The following is a 15,272-nucleotide window of genomic DNA, read 5'->3' as shown; positions in this document are numbered from 1 at the left end:
ATATTTGTCTTATCATCTCAAGAGACACTGAGACATTCTCACAGAATGTGTTTACGGACTCTAATGTTATGCTCAAATCTTTGTTAATAATAACATATTTAAAAAAAATGTCATATTGTGTTGCTATTTTGTAATAAACGCGCACAAGTGAAATACTGTATGCCTCCAGTAATCGAAGGTTTTCCTTCCAGTCTTGTGTTATGAAGTATTAATACTTTGTTTTTGCGAGTCTGGTCTGTCTCAAAATAATTAAGAGAGCAAACAACACATTGCCTAAACTCTGTTCAAATTCTGCATTGATGTGATATGATCTATGACATTTTTATTGTTCTTGCTAGCAATTCTGTAGCGCAGTGATACTATGAGATATATACTTGTGCTCATTTTGCCTTTGTTCTTGACAGGTTGACTTGCTTCTGATAGTGCAGAGTTGCTCAGGAAGGTTAACACTGATATTGTTGTATATTATATAGATGTTTAATAGTAGTTTTCAGGATGATTTAATATGTCTTTTGATCTTGTATTACTGTATTCGAAAGCATGTTCAGCTGTTGTTCGATTTTATTTGTTCTCGCTTTTTCGACATTTGCACACAAACAACTGTGTGTTCCTTTCAGAACCATCAACGCATTTAGCCTTAGTTTGAAGTAATATTCCTTTTATATCATATTTATGTAACATGTTAAACGAACGTGTTTTGTGCCGCCGAGATGTTAACATTATTTTCAATTACTAATGGTTACTGCCAACTTTTTTTCTAATTTTATAATGCTTGAAGTTTTTTCTTTTCCGTTATTTTGTTTATTTATTAATTGGGATCTTTAATTGTACCGTCTTAAATGTTGCTTAATCATTCCTCGCATTACGTATTTGAATTAGCTTTGCGATTAATATGCGTCATTCCAAATAAAAAGCGCCAGAAAAAAACTTGATGTTCTTGTTTTCAGCGATGGAAGTGTGCGTCGACTTTAATTGGTACTACTGAGTAGTCAGACTTGATCCCTAGGTAATGTTTCAATCTGCTTCAAAATTGACAATATCATAATATATTAAAACAAATTCGAATCGCAAAAATATAGGCGGTCGAGCGCTTGAATTATTACAATGATAGTTACTTACATAATAAAAAGATACCTAAATATAAAACAAACAAAGTATCAACCACTTTTCAATCTGTTCAGCAAAAAAACACATAGCTGAGCGTGATAACGATGTGTCTGCACAACACTAATATCCATGGAATAAACAATTCTTTCAACAAAATTTTTGACAATAAATGTTTTCTTTTAGCCTTGCCTCAACCTTGAACATTATTTGTTTATATTTTCGACACAAATATATATACTACACCACTAGAATAGCGTTTTGAAATTGTGGAAGTTTTGGGATGATTGTTTCTGAATTACTGAAGAGAGCAACATATACAGTTAGACTTGCTTGTAAAATTATCAATCCTAAAGGGGCACATGAAATATACAAGACGCACGTTTTATCAAAATATAATGGGCATATTTATATAGGCACGTGTAAGCGTCCACGCTGACAATCTTATCAATAGGTGCACACGTCAACGCATTTTCGAATAATCGAATACTGGGTTAGTTTTCGGAGAGTACATACGATTTAAAATATTCCTATGAACTACATATTAACGAATTATAAACGAAATTAACGCAATAATTCTCTTTATTCATGCTGATGTCATGCTGTTCATTCTTTTAAATTATTTTCCGGCTCATTTCTTTTTCATTTGTGTCATTCCTTTTTTAAAACCAGCATTGTGCAGACATAAAGTTTAATATGCAAAAGTGTGCAATTGTTTTTGTGCCTTACCTGACACGATTTTATATCAACAGTAATAAATTGTATTGTATGCGATTTTATACAGATGTTTCTTTCCATTTAATTTACTTGAATTTTTAATAACGTGGATGATAATCATGACGCTGATGGAGGTATGATGATAATCATGATTACATAATTGAGATATAATAATGACGACATTTGTGTTGTTGAGTAATCTAAAGATAAAACAGTAAGCAAAATGGGGGATTCGAACCTCCGAATCTAACGACGGATATAGTTGTACTTATATGAATCATATATCACGGTGATCATTTATCGACATCATGGCTGGGTCGACATTGTGTATGTGATAAAAACGATATGAACCTACCTAATGTAGTCCATGTTTCTAATACGGATTCTGTCAATTGGTTCTTAAAGAGATTAAATAATCGACCGTTAAAACAACCCAAATTGTACCAAAACCAACATAACGGAATATATGCTGCGTTTCCGAATTACAGACCGATCCACAAAATAAAATTGGGCCCAATATGTATTTAATAGTGTTTCATAATAATCCACAATTACTGCGTTTCCTCAGTGCTTTGATTTTAAAGAGTCCGTGACCCCAAATTCGCACCAAACTGATATCAATTCCATGTAGTCATGAAATTAATTACTCAAATTACAGACAAAATGTATACATAGCTGATTTTAACGATACACGTGTATACACACTGTTTAAAACGTGCTTAGCTTTATGAGGATTTGGTGTGCTTTGCGTTGCAAAAATCGAGATTCCGCATTTTCCTTCTACATATTTCATACCTAAAAATGCGATTCCGCCGGTAAAACCTTAAAACCAATCAAACTGACCGCATGTAACGCTCAAGTCAGGCTTTCCGATTTGCCCATGTTTACCATTGTAGAACCTGCATATAAAATTTGTAACAGCTGTGCAGAAGTTTCACTAACAATCATTCATTCCACTGATCTTATTATTGTCTTAAACAGCAGTCTCTGTGGCGCAATCGGTTAGCGCGTTCGGCTGTTAACCGAAACGTTGGTGGTTCAAGCCCACCCAGGGAAGTTTGTTTTATCAATTCCAACCGGTGTTGTATTGAGTTTTAAACATAGTATATTTTGTTTTCATATTTTCCCATGAGATTTCATGGTTATTACCATATTAAAGAACGTATTGAACCGTAAAAAATGTACATATACCAGGCAATATTTAAGCAGTCAGTTGCATGATTCGGAGGACAAGACGTTAACATTTTCTTAACTGTCACTTAAACCTTATCACGACACCACTACTTGTATACATAATTTATTTATCGGGATTGGCTTTGAAGAAAACGTTTTGGTAAGAATTTGTGTTTGAGTTTATATTATGCCTTTGTTGATTTCATTATTTATAAAGTGCGATACAAATATGGGCATGTGGCTTGAAGTTTTTACTTTGTTTAAGTAGATGCATATACAGTTGTTAAAATATATAAGTTGAAATACATTTAGCACAATTAAAAAACAACAACACTAGGAACAAAACAACAGTGATTCCACTGGGGATTGAACCCAGGTCCTTCCGCGTGTTAAGCGGATGTGATAACCACTACACCATGGAATCGCTATATAGCATGACTTGTGTTTACAATATAATCGTTCGGTTTTAACGTATTATTTGAGCTACGAATTTACAAGTGTTCTCCTTACATAATTGACACATTTCTGATCGGTTAGTGTGGTTAATGATATCACAAACATTTGAACACATATCAAATTAATTATAGAACGAATCGTACCTGCGTAAGCTTCCAAAATAAACAGCCCATCGGATGGAGACGACCCAGAACTGTTCGGCATGTGTGGCATTTCCCAAGTTTATAAAATACCGTGTTTGCATATCTCACGATAAAACAGTTCGCCCAACGGGGGACTCGAACCCCCGACCCTCAGATTAAAAGTCTGATGCTCTACCGACTGAGCTAGCCGGGCTTATATGTTCAGATACCAGGGTGATTATTGATTGACATTATAGCTGAATCGACATTGTTTAACTGATAAAATCAATATGAACTTACCATGTATAGGTTGTTTATAGTAGTGTATGTTTCTAATAGGGATGGCTGTCAGCAGGTTCTTGAAGGAATTGAGTTTTCGACCGTGAAAATGACCCAAATTATACCAAAACCAACATACCGGAATATATGCTGCGTTTGCGTGTTTCATAATAATCCACAATTACTGCGTTTCCTCAGTGCTTTGATTTTAAAGAGTCCGTGACCCCAAATTCGCACCAAACTGATAACAATATTAGTTATGAAATTAATTACTGAAATTACCGACAAAATATCTACATAGCTGATTAAAAAAGATACACGTGTATACACACTGTTTAAAACGTGTTTAGCTTTATGAGAATTTGGTGTGCTTTGCGTTGCAAAAATCGAGATTCCGCATTTTCCTTCTACATATTTCATACCTAAAAATGCGATTCCGCCGGTAAAAACATTAAAACCAATCACTATATACTAAAAAATGCTTACTCATGTGGAACGGTATAATCTCAACTAAAAAAGACATTTTTTGGGTGAGACCAAGACAATAAGGCCTTTGACTGTTTATTATTTAATTCACAATATACTATAAAGATCATTACAAAATGTTATGTAAAACCTTAAACTTTAGTAAAAGAATAAAGTCAACATTTTGCACGTAAGGAATCCTATAACCTTCATTTTCTTCAAACGCATTCTAAGCTGAGTACAATTAAGAAAAATAAAACAGCTTTGTCAGGTGATATGTAAGAAACCTCTTTACACGAAGCAAAGCTCATTATGTTTTCCACGTCTTTTCTGGCTACTTTTTGGTTGATTGTAACCCACGTTCGCACAAGGTTCCCGCTCTAGTCTCAAACCTTAAAACGTACCGATTTGATTTCGTGTTGACCATCGATGCTTTCAGTGCATTAAGGTAGAAGCAGAATAACAAAACAAGTGCCATTTAAAGAAAGCATGTCTTCAAGTAAAATACGAAGATTTTTGTGTAGAGAGTATAGCATTGAACATCACTGATTTAGTATACTGCAACCACGAGTTGAGGTTAGAAACCACTATACAGAATAAACGAACCGAATTGGGTTCTTATCGTATTGCGTGCAGGTAAGCCTTCAAATTGTTAACACCTATATCATTTAAACTGCTTTAAAAATTGTTTACATCATGCACTCAATCAGTGTGCGTGTAATCAAACTAACCGCATGTAACGCTCAAGTCAGGACTTCCGATTTGCGCATGTTTAGCATAGTAGAACCTGCATATACAACTTGTAATAACTGTGCAGAAGTTTCACTAACAATCATTCATTCCAATGATCTTATTATTTTCTTAAACAGCAGTCTCTGTGGCGCAATCGGTTAGCGCGTTCGGCTGTTAACCGAAAGGTTGGTGGTTCAAGCCCACCCAGGGACGTTTGTCAACGGGTCCAATGATTTCGCCTTTAAGAACCTTAACACTACAATCAGACCAGTCTTCGCCGACCCCGAGAAAACCCTGAACATAATGTTCACACACACGAGCATCCCAGCCAAGTACTCGGAGAACATAAAACGTACGAAATACTGGTCCGGAAACCATTTTGTTCCTCTAGTGAATACAAAACAATCAAGAACTACAGTTCAACCACTCCAGTATTTGTCTGACAGTGCACCAGAAAACTCAGCTGATAAGCCATACATCCTCGATTCCGACGACGATTTCCCTTCGTTGCAAGAAACCGAAGCTATACGAAAACCAACGGTCGGTAAAGGGAGTCTTTCGTCTCCACCTTGTGCTTTGAACGCCGGCGAACCCAGACTTTCCACAGTATCCAAAGACGCTAACAGCTCCCACACCCTACGTTTAGACGACGATTTCCCTTCGTTACCAGAAACCGAAGCTATACGAAAACCAACGGTCGGTAAGGGGAGTCTTTCGTCTCCACCTGGTGCTTTGAACGCCGGCGAACCCAGACTATCCACAGTATCCAAAGACGCTAACAGCTCCCACACCCTACGTTTAGACGAAGATTTTCCTTCGTTACCAGACACCGAAGCTACAAGAAAACCAACGGTCGTATGGTCGAGTCATGTAGAGGATAATGACGATGACGCCATAAGGTTGGCCACCATACAGGAAGAGTCTTACAGCGCAGATGAAACTGACAGTATCTTACACGTTGATAGTTCAATGAGAACAGAAGAGGTCACTGATGTTTCGTCATTTGACGGTGCAGATACTGAAATGCCAATATTTATCCCAGGCCCACGTACTTAATTAATGGAACTGCAAGAAACGCTTGCCATTCTAAAAGGTCATCATGTGGTTCTTCAAGAAATTCCTACAGGTCGGAAAGATGGAATGTTCTTTGTTTTCGACAATTCAGATAACATAAGAAAAAGAGCCAACGGAAATAGGTCGGATTTCTGGGACGAATGTGGGTCATGGGTAAAAGGTGCAACTCCATGTTCAACCTTTATCGAACAATCTGGTAAACTCACTACTGTTTACCGACACAAAGGCCAATACTACTTCGTAAAATTTATTGATAAAAAGAAAGAATATGTACCATTTGACCCTCAGCCAGCTGAAACAGAAATAATTTCCACCCACAGATGTTACTTACAACTCAAAGCGTCTAACAGCGACACCTCCAAGATTAAGATAAGGGTGATTTGGGTAGAAAAGACGGAGAACATTATGCCTGAAATAGCAAACACCATTGCGATAGTAGAGTACATAGTATCATTTCCGGAAAGGCAATGCCATGGCTCTGTAAAAGACATAGATAAAATGTGAAATATATAGGACAAAACCACGAGTTTTGAGGCATTTAGAAAGTAAGGTGAAGCATCGCTCAGTTAAAGACGTTGAAAGGGAGGACAACAATTTGCAAACCAGCGACTTTGAAAAACAGCGCAATCAGAAACAGCTTCGGAATACGAAATATCAATTAAATAAGACAGACACCCATTGGCCCTCTAACGCTGCTGACCAGATTGTAACCTTAGAAGAACTTACAAAAACATCATAATTTGTCCAAACTGTTAAGCACCTGAATGGATTTAACCACCCTGTAATTACACTTTTCAATTCACAGCAAATCCGAGACATAAAGCGATTATGCTGTGTAAACAATGGCCAAGTACTGGGCATGGATAAAACCTTCAATCTCGGGGAATTCCACGTAACACCGACGGTGTATAAAGATATCTCTGTTGTGAACAGATCGAATGGTGAGTCCCCCATCTGCTTTGGACCAACGTTCATACATACAAATTCCACTACGAAAGCGTATAGCTCCTTCTTACACGATGTAGCAGATGAATTAACCGACACCGAAATATCAAAATTGACTGTAGGGACAGACGAAGAAACAGCCCAAAGAAATGCTATAAGTAGGTGTCTCACTGGATGTACACATGTGTTGTGCACCCGTCACCTCAAAGAAAACACCAACAGGTACATGGACTACTTGATCCATGCCAAGGCCTATGATGGAAAGGAAATGAAGTCTTTCAGAGCGCTTTATGGATGCAATTATGTGCAGAATGGATGGATGGGCGATATCTGGTCCATAGAATGCAACGACATTACATACATTAAAGCTACCGTATCTCCTAGTCAGCCAGGTGTGGGTCGGAAGGACTATAACGCATGGATAGCCGTTTCCAAATATCTGTCTGTGGAGACCGTTCATTGCAGCTGTCCAGCCGGGAATGCTCGGTCATGTAGCCACGTATCTGCCATTATTTATGCTATTACCCTAGCGTGGTCTAATGGTGTAGGTGGCGAAACCTGTACTGACAAGCAGCGTACATGGGGGAAAGGAGCAGCTCAAGACCTTTGTCATGACCGGTTGGCAGACATGACATTTTACAGACCGAGCCAGTTCGAGCTGCTGATGTCTACGGATTGTATTGGACCAAAGACCAGTGACCTTCCTCGAACGAAACAATTTATTGATCACACTAACATGAAGGAATTTGTTGCTAGCTCTAGCGTTCAAGGTCTCTGGGAGTGCAGTGGAACATTACTCTACAGTGTCCTTCATGCCCCAGAAATTTCTAATGAAGCTGAAGAGGATACGCCGCATGGCGAACACACCATCAACTGTGTGTGCCCAGTGTCACTACCTCTGTCATGTCCTAAGTGCCAGACATTTTATGAAGCATATGTTCAGCTGACTGACTCATCCAAGTTAGAACAGGCGACAAAACAGCAGAACAACAGTACCTGGACAGACAGCCGCAAGTTAAGGATCACCAGTAGTCGAGTGAGTGATCTGCCCAAAACAAATAGAGCAAACCCTGATAAATTCATCAACAACCACATCTACTCTAGGTTTAAGGGGTGCGCCGCTACTCGCCATGGGCAAAGGTATGAACCTGTTGCACGAGCATGGTATGAGCGATTGAGTGGATGAGCAATCCTTCAGGGATTGTTGTTTGCGAGGAAGAACCATACCTAGCTGCAAGCCCTGATGGGATTTTAGATCCTCACACCATTGTTGAAATCAAGTGTCCTGTTCGGCCCTTAAATGACTTGATTTCATCAGGGAAGTATGATGTGATGCTTGTGGGTGAAAAGCCTGTGCTGAACCCTAAAGGCAAAAATGGTTATTTTTTGTCAAGTGCAGTTTGCCATGTACTGTACAAAAGCTGATCTGTGCAAGTTTGTTGTATGGACTGCTGACAAACAATGTGTGATTGATGTAGCGTACGACCAAGCCTACATGGAACAAGTTCTTCCTCGGATTAGGGAATTTTACTTCCGTCATCTGCTCGTTCGATTGGCAGATGAATTCTCATCTAAACTTTTGAAACTGTCATCAGAGTATAGGTCTGTGTGTGGACAAAAAAAACAGATAAGACTTTTGTTAAATAACACCAATAGCAGTACATGTATTGTGAAAATTGCTGGTTTTTGGAATAAATGTTTTACAGTATTAAAGCAGTAAAAAATGAATAAATTTTCATGATGTAGATTTTACTGAATTGCAAAGTGTAGATGAGCAGTTTTGTTTATTTGCTTATGATTTTGGTTCTGAACTTCATTTGTTTTATTGTTATTGTATTAATTTGCATTAAATTTTGTAAGTCTTTTTAAAATTGTTTTGTGTGTAATATTTTTTATCTTCCATGTCTCAGAGATTGACCGAATCGTTAGGGGGCCATTTCATCAAAGGTTGCACGACAATCTTAATATACGACTGAAATTTAAAAACTGAAAATGTACAAGCTGTTCATAAAAAGCTCCGCAAGATATAAGCCATGGGTAAGACAATTATAATACGATGTTTGATGAAACGGCCCCCAGGACTTAAGGACTTAATTCACAAGGCTCACAAAGAAAAAAATGAAAGCAAACAATAAACTCAAGTTCATTGTTCATATTTAATGTGGACTACACAGATTCAACAGAAGAAACAACCATATATAATATAAAAAGTGCATCACTTCAGTGCATACAAGAGCAATAACATTAAGCGGCAAGCCAGTTATACCTAGCGTGTAGACAAAAGGCCTTGGCAAACAGCGTAGACCCAGATGAGACGCCGCGTGATGTGGCGTCTCATCTGGGTCTACGGCTCTACGCTGTTTGCTTTAAAGGAATTTCTGTAAGAAATATTCTAAATATAAAAATATACTAGACATCCCTAATTGTGGAAATAAATTGATCTAATTTAGAAGGATGGGAGAGTCCACTGGGCATAAATGGGTTAAATTCAAGTAAATATGCTGCATTCAACATCAAATATGTGAATTACAGTTTATGGCATCTAATGACTAATGTCACATTGGCAACTGTTCAGTCAATGATCACATCTTTAATCAAAGGACCTTTCATGTTTCAAAGAGCCGACACAACACGTACAGTTTTATCAGCATTTCTAAGGGATTTGATGTTAAATTTTGTTGACAAAAATATGTAGGATTTCATCCTCATAATGGCTCTTTCCACGTGGATTCTTTGGGCAGCTATCCGTCTGGAGTCGACTGTTTCTTCCTCTGACAGTTGTGTTCTACCCTTCATAAATGCAGGAATGTTCAATTTTACACGCCGACTACACATGTCCTCACCAATTGTGAATCCACGGTCTGCCATAACCTCGTCACCGGGAAGTAAATAGTCCAGAAATCCACACTTCTTTGTTACATAATTGTCACTTGCTCTACCCCCATACAATGGGGAAACATACATAATGAAACCATTTGGCGCTATTGCAATTACAAACTTGGCCGTGTTGTGGCTTTTGTACGTACTCCATGTTTGTGCTCTTACTTTCAATGAAAATGGCCGCTGTATATAAATTTCAGAGCAATTAATAATGAATGTTGTCTTGGGAAAAGATGTAATAAATGACTTTGGTAACGTTCTTTGTATTGTTTCACGAGGTAGCCAAACAATGCACTTTGATAGGTGTTCCGACATAATTTCACTTTGCTGATCAACTGATGTGACAATCTGAAGCGTCTACCAATGTCTTCAAATGTCAGTACCAATCTCAGTCGCAGCAAGACTGACAATATCTGGTTGGCCAAACTCATTTTATAGGGCAGCTCCTGGCCAAACTTACTTAATGTTGCCACCAGTGTCAGGAAAGTTGCCAAACTCAATCCAGTGTAAAACTGGGAATCAGAATCCGTTTCTGAATCAATGTATTCCGCACCAAATTCTGGAGAGTTATGTTGTGTAGAGGCGTTCCGAGTTTTTCCGCTGTACCAATAGCTGTGGTCAAGTGACACAATATCAATTGTCTGTGTGCTGCAATCAACCAACTTAGGTTTGCTGACATTTTTACACATGTTCGGGTATTTCTGACAGCACACAAATACACACTGTTCATTGTCAATGCATTGATCAAAATCTAATATTTTAGTGGCCACCATTTTACAGGGTAAAGTATCTTCATCGGTCACGGCTGGCTTTAGAGGCGTTTCTGACTGAATGTCCAGTTCCGGCTGTTGTTTATTGGGGTAGACATTTTCCATCTCTTCTAATGGTTGTCGTATCAAGGGTCTTCGACCAGGGGTCTTGGGGGTAATTGGCTGATATCCCAGCTCAAGAACAAGAACCGGGTTCTGCTTAGTGGGGCGGCCATCGATAAAATGCCAGACCTGAAACAATATGAAAGAATATTAATTACTATTTTATTGTTCATACATCTTAACATTTTGTAAATGTGAAAAAAAATGATGTAAATGTCCACATGGAAAACATATACCCATATTGCATTTAAGCTATTATTACTTTAGGTTACAACTTATATATGTATATGTTCCTGCAGGCACATGTATATCACCTGTATGTAAAAAAGATTATAATTTATATAAGAGATTCAGTCTATAACATGTGCAAATAATTAAGAGTTACTTTTTGTATAGGACCAGATTTTGCTCTTAGTATTGCCAGCACAAAAGTAGCTCAATATTTGTAGAGCATCAACATGTTGGACTTATAGTTATAAGTTAATAAGAGTCATTATGAGATTAATTATCAGCTTCTAGAATAATATTTAATATTCAATATTGAATAAATGACAGGCGATTAAAGCCATTATTTATTATTATAAATATTCCTGTCACTTACCATTGATTTGGCATGCGGATTGAAATCTTTCCTGTTGATAGATTTCAACCACTGAAGACGATTTTCCCCTTCGGCCGGAATGCAATGGAATTTGATTGGAACTAGACACGGACAATCCTTGGCAATTAAACCTTTGTGCACTTCACACGTTCCATTTTCCCAGTCATACAAATTCTTTTGATTGTTAGTACAGTTAACAACAACACATTGCCTTCCACCACCACGTTTATACGGCATTTTTTCGAGATTCCCGTTATCGTTTACGATTTTCCTTTGTTTCACTTCCTTAATGGCGGCTGTAGATTTGAAGAGTATTTATCAGGGGAGATAATTCGTGCGGTCAATAAAAATAGAATCGTCTATAGCATTGAACATCACTGATTTAGTATACTGGTTACACATGCCCAATTAATTTCCTTCTTTGTTATATATAGAATTCGCAATCTTTGATCTCAAATTTCACCATGACAGAGCGATAAGCCAATATATAACTATACATGACTGGAAAGGTGGTTTCATAAGCTTACAAAAAAACAGAATTTGAAAAAATTCTATACGGCGTAACTCAAAATAATTACCTTAGAACATATGAACCGGTTTTGACAGCTACCGGCACTGCCATTTGAAGGCAAAAACCATGCCCTACTATTGAGGCTGGCAACCACTAACATACAAACAAATGCGCAAATCAGGCCTTTTGCCCTGTGAATTACACATGTACCTTTAAACTCGTACCTAAACTCTTCATTTCAAATACATTTTTAAAATCTTATGCACCAGGACCTGCATCATATGTACTTAGTAGCATATTGACTGCATGTAACCCCCCAAATTCCACTTCCGTTTAGGATTATGTAACCTATTACTGCAACCACGAGTTGCGGTTAGAAACCACTATACAGAAGAAGTGAACCGAATTGGGTTCTTATCGTATTGCGTGCAGGAAAGCCTTCACATTGTTAACACCCATATCATTTAAACTGCTTTAAAAATTGTTGACATCATGCACTCAACCAGTGTGCGTGTTATCAAACTGACCGCATGTAACGCTCAAGTCAGGACTTCCGATTTGCGCATGTTTAGCATAGTAGAACCTGCATACACAACTTGTAACAGCTGTGCAGAAGTTTCACTAACAATCATTCATTCCACTGATCTTATTATTGTCTTAAACAGCAGTCTCTGTGGCGCAATCGGTTAGCGCGTTCGGCTGTTAACCGAAAGGTTGGTGGTTCAAGCCCACCCAGGGACGTTTGTTTTATCAATTCCAACCGGTGTTGTATTGAGTTTTAAACATAGTATATTTTGTTTCCATATTTTGCCACGAGTTTTCATGGTTATTACCATATTAAAGAACGTATTGAACCGTAAAAAAATGTACATATCCCAGTCAATATTTAAGCAGTCAGTTGCATGATTCGGAGGACAAGACGTTAACATTTTCTTAACTGGCACTTAAACCTTATCACGACACCACTACTTGTATACATTATTTATTTATGGGGATTGGCTTTGAAGAAAACGTTTTGGTAAGAATTTGTGTTTGAGTTTATATTATGCCTTTGTTGATTTTGTTATTTATAAAGTGCGATACAAATATGGGCATGTGACTTGAAGTTTTTACTTTGTTTAAGTAGATGCATATACAGTTGTTAAAATATATAAGTTGAAATTCATTTAGCACAATTAAAAAACAACAACACTAGGAACAAAACAACATTGATTCCACTGGGGATTGAACCCAGGTCCTTCCGCGTGTTAAGCGGATGTGATAACCACTACACCATGGAATCGCTATATAGCATGACTTGTGTTTACAATATAATCGTTCGGTTTTAACGTATTATTTGAGCTACGAATTTACAAGTGTTCTCCTTACATAATTGACACATTTCTGATCGGTTAGTGTAATGATATCACAAACATTTGAACACATATCAAATTAATTATAGAACGAATTGTACCTGCGTGAGCTTCCAAAATAAACAGCCCATCGGATGGAGACGACCCAGAAATGTTCGGCATGTGTGGCATTTCCCAAGTTTATAAAATACCGTGTTTGCATATCTAACGATAAAACAGTTCACCCAACGGGAGACTCGAACCCCCGACCCTCAGATTAAAAGTCTGATGCTCTACCGACTGAGCTAGCCGGGCTTATATGTTCATATACCAGGGTGATTATTGATTGACATTATGGCTGGAGCGACATTGTTTAACTGATAAAATCAATATGAACTTACCATGTATAGGTTGTTTATAGTAGTGTATGTTTCTAATACGGATGGCTGTCAGCGGGTTCTTGAAGGAATTGAGTTTTCGACCGTGAAAATGACCCAAATTATACCAAAACCAACATACCGGAATATATGCTGCGTTTGCGTGTTTCATAATAATCCACAATTACTGCGTTTCCTCAGTGCTTTGGTTTTAAAGAGGCCGTGACCCCAAATTCGCACCAAACTGATAACAATATTAGTCATGAATTTAATTACTCAAATTACAGACAAAATGTATACATAGCTGATTAAAAAAGATACACGTGTATACACACTGTTTAAAACGTGTTTAGCTTTATGAGGATTTGGTGTGCTTTGCGTTGCAAACATCGAGATTCCGCATTTTCCTTCTACATATTTCATACCTAAAAATGCGATTCCGCCGGTAAAAACATTAAAACCAATCACTATATACTACAAATTGCTTACTCCTGTGGAACGGTATAATCTCAACTAAAAAAGACATTTTTTGGGTGAGACCAAGACAATAAGGCCCTTGACTGTTTATTATTTAATTCACAATATACTATAAAGATCATTACAAAATGTTATGTAAAACCTTAACCTTTAGTAAAAGAATAAAGTCAACATTTTGCACGTAAGGAATCCTATAACCTTCATTTTCTTCAAACGCATTCTAAGCTGAGTACAATTAAGAAAAATAAAACAGCTTTGTCAGGTGATATGTAAGAAACCTCTTTACACGAAGCAAAGCTCATTATGTTTTCCACGTCTTTTCTGGCTACTTATTGGTTGATTGTAACCCACGTTCGCGCAAGGTTCCCGCTCTAGTCTCAAACCTTAAAACGTACCGATTTGATTTCTTGTTGACCATCGATGCTTTCAGTGCATTAAGGTAGAAGCAGAATAACAAAACAAGTGCCATTTAAAGAAAGCATGTCTTCAAGTAAAATACGAAGATTTTTGTGTAGAGAGTATAGCATTGAACATCACTGATTTAGATTACTGCAACCACGAGTTGCGGTAAGAAACCACTATACAGAAGAAGTGAACCGAATTGGGTTCTTATCGTATTGCGTGCAGGAAAGCCTTCACATTGTTAACACCCATATCATTTAAACTGCTTTAAAAATTGTTGACATCATGCACTCAACCAGTGTGCGTGTTATCAAACTGACCGCATGTAACGCTAAAGTCAGGACTTCCGATGAGCGCATGTTGAGCATAGTAGAACCTGCATACACAACTTGTAACAGCTGTGCAGAAGTTTCACTAACAATCATTCATTCCACTGATCTTATTATTGTCTTAAACAGCAGTCTCTGTGGCGCAATCGGTTAGCGCGTTCGGCTGTTAACCGAAAGGTTGGTTGTTCAAGCCCACCCAAGGACGTTTGTTTTATCAATTCCAACCGGTGTTGTATTGAGTTTTAAACATAGTATATTTTGTTTCCATATTTTGCCACGAGTTTTCATGGTTATTACCATATTAAAGAACGTATTGAACCGTAAAAAAATGTACATATCCCAGGCAATATTTAAGCTGTCAGTTGCATGATTCGGAGGACAAGACGTTAACATTTTCTTAACTGGCACTTAAACCTTATCACGAC

At 37.6% G+C, this 15,272-nt stretch overlaps 8 non-coding genes across 8 annotated transcripts; 4 read left to right on the top strand and 4 right to left on the bottom strand.

Annotated features, from left to right (window-relative positions):
• Positions 1–2,804: 2,804 nt before the first annotated feature.
• Positions 2,805–2,878, top strand: Trnan-guu (transfer RNA asparagine (anticodon GUU)). The gene has a single exon. It is a non-coding gene; the product is annotated as a tRNA-Asn (tRNA).
• A 467-nt stretch (positions 2,879–3,345) lies between these two features.
• On the bottom strand, positions 3,346–3,418 carry Trnav-aac (transfer RNA valine (anticodon AAC)). Its single transcript has one exon. It is a non-coding gene; the product is annotated as a tRNA-Val (tRNA).
• Positions 3,419–3,713: 295 nt separating this feature from the next.
• Trnak-uuu (transfer RNA lysine (anticodon UUU)) lies at positions 3,714–3,786 on the bottom strand. Its single transcript has one exon. It is a non-coding gene; the product is annotated as a tRNA-Lys (tRNA).
• Positions 3,787–5,187: 1,401 nt separating this feature from the next.
• Positions 5,188–5,261, top strand: Trnan-guu (transfer RNA asparagine (anticodon GUU)). The gene has a single exon. It is a non-coding gene; the product is annotated as a tRNA-Asn (tRNA).
• A 7,337-nt stretch (positions 5,262–12,598) lies between these two features.
• Trnan-guu (transfer RNA asparagine (anticodon GUU)) lies at positions 12,599–12,672 on the top strand. Its single transcript has one exon. It is a non-coding gene; the product is annotated as a tRNA-Asn (tRNA).
• Positions 12,673–13,140: 468 nt separating this feature from the next.
• On the bottom strand, positions 13,141–13,213 carry Trnav-aac (transfer RNA valine (anticodon AAC)). Its single transcript has one exon. It is a non-coding gene; the product is annotated as a tRNA-Val (tRNA).
• A 291-nt stretch (positions 13,214–13,504) lies between these two features.
• On the bottom strand, positions 13,505–13,577 carry Trnak-uuu (transfer RNA lysine (anticodon UUU)). Its single transcript has one exon. It is a non-coding gene; the product is annotated as a tRNA-Lys (tRNA).
• A 1,401-nt stretch (positions 13,578–14,978) lies between these two features.
• On the top strand, positions 14,979–15,052 carry Trnan-guu (transfer RNA asparagine (anticodon GUU)). The gene has a single exon. It is a non-coding gene; the product is annotated as a tRNA-Asn (tRNA).
• Positions 15,053–15,272: the final 220 nt, after the last annotated feature.

The sequence above is a fragment of the Dreissena polymorpha genome, chromosome 14 (assembly GCF_020536995.1).
Source record: "Dreissena polymorpha isolate Duluth1 chromosome 14, UMN_Dpol_1.0, whole genome shotgun sequence".
NCBI lineage: Eukaryota > Metazoa > Mollusca > Bivalvia > Myida > Dreissenidae > Dreissena > Dreissena polymorpha.
The sequence above is the reverse complement of the archived record's forward strand: the minus strand, read 5'-3'. Positions and strand labels throughout refer to the sequence as shown.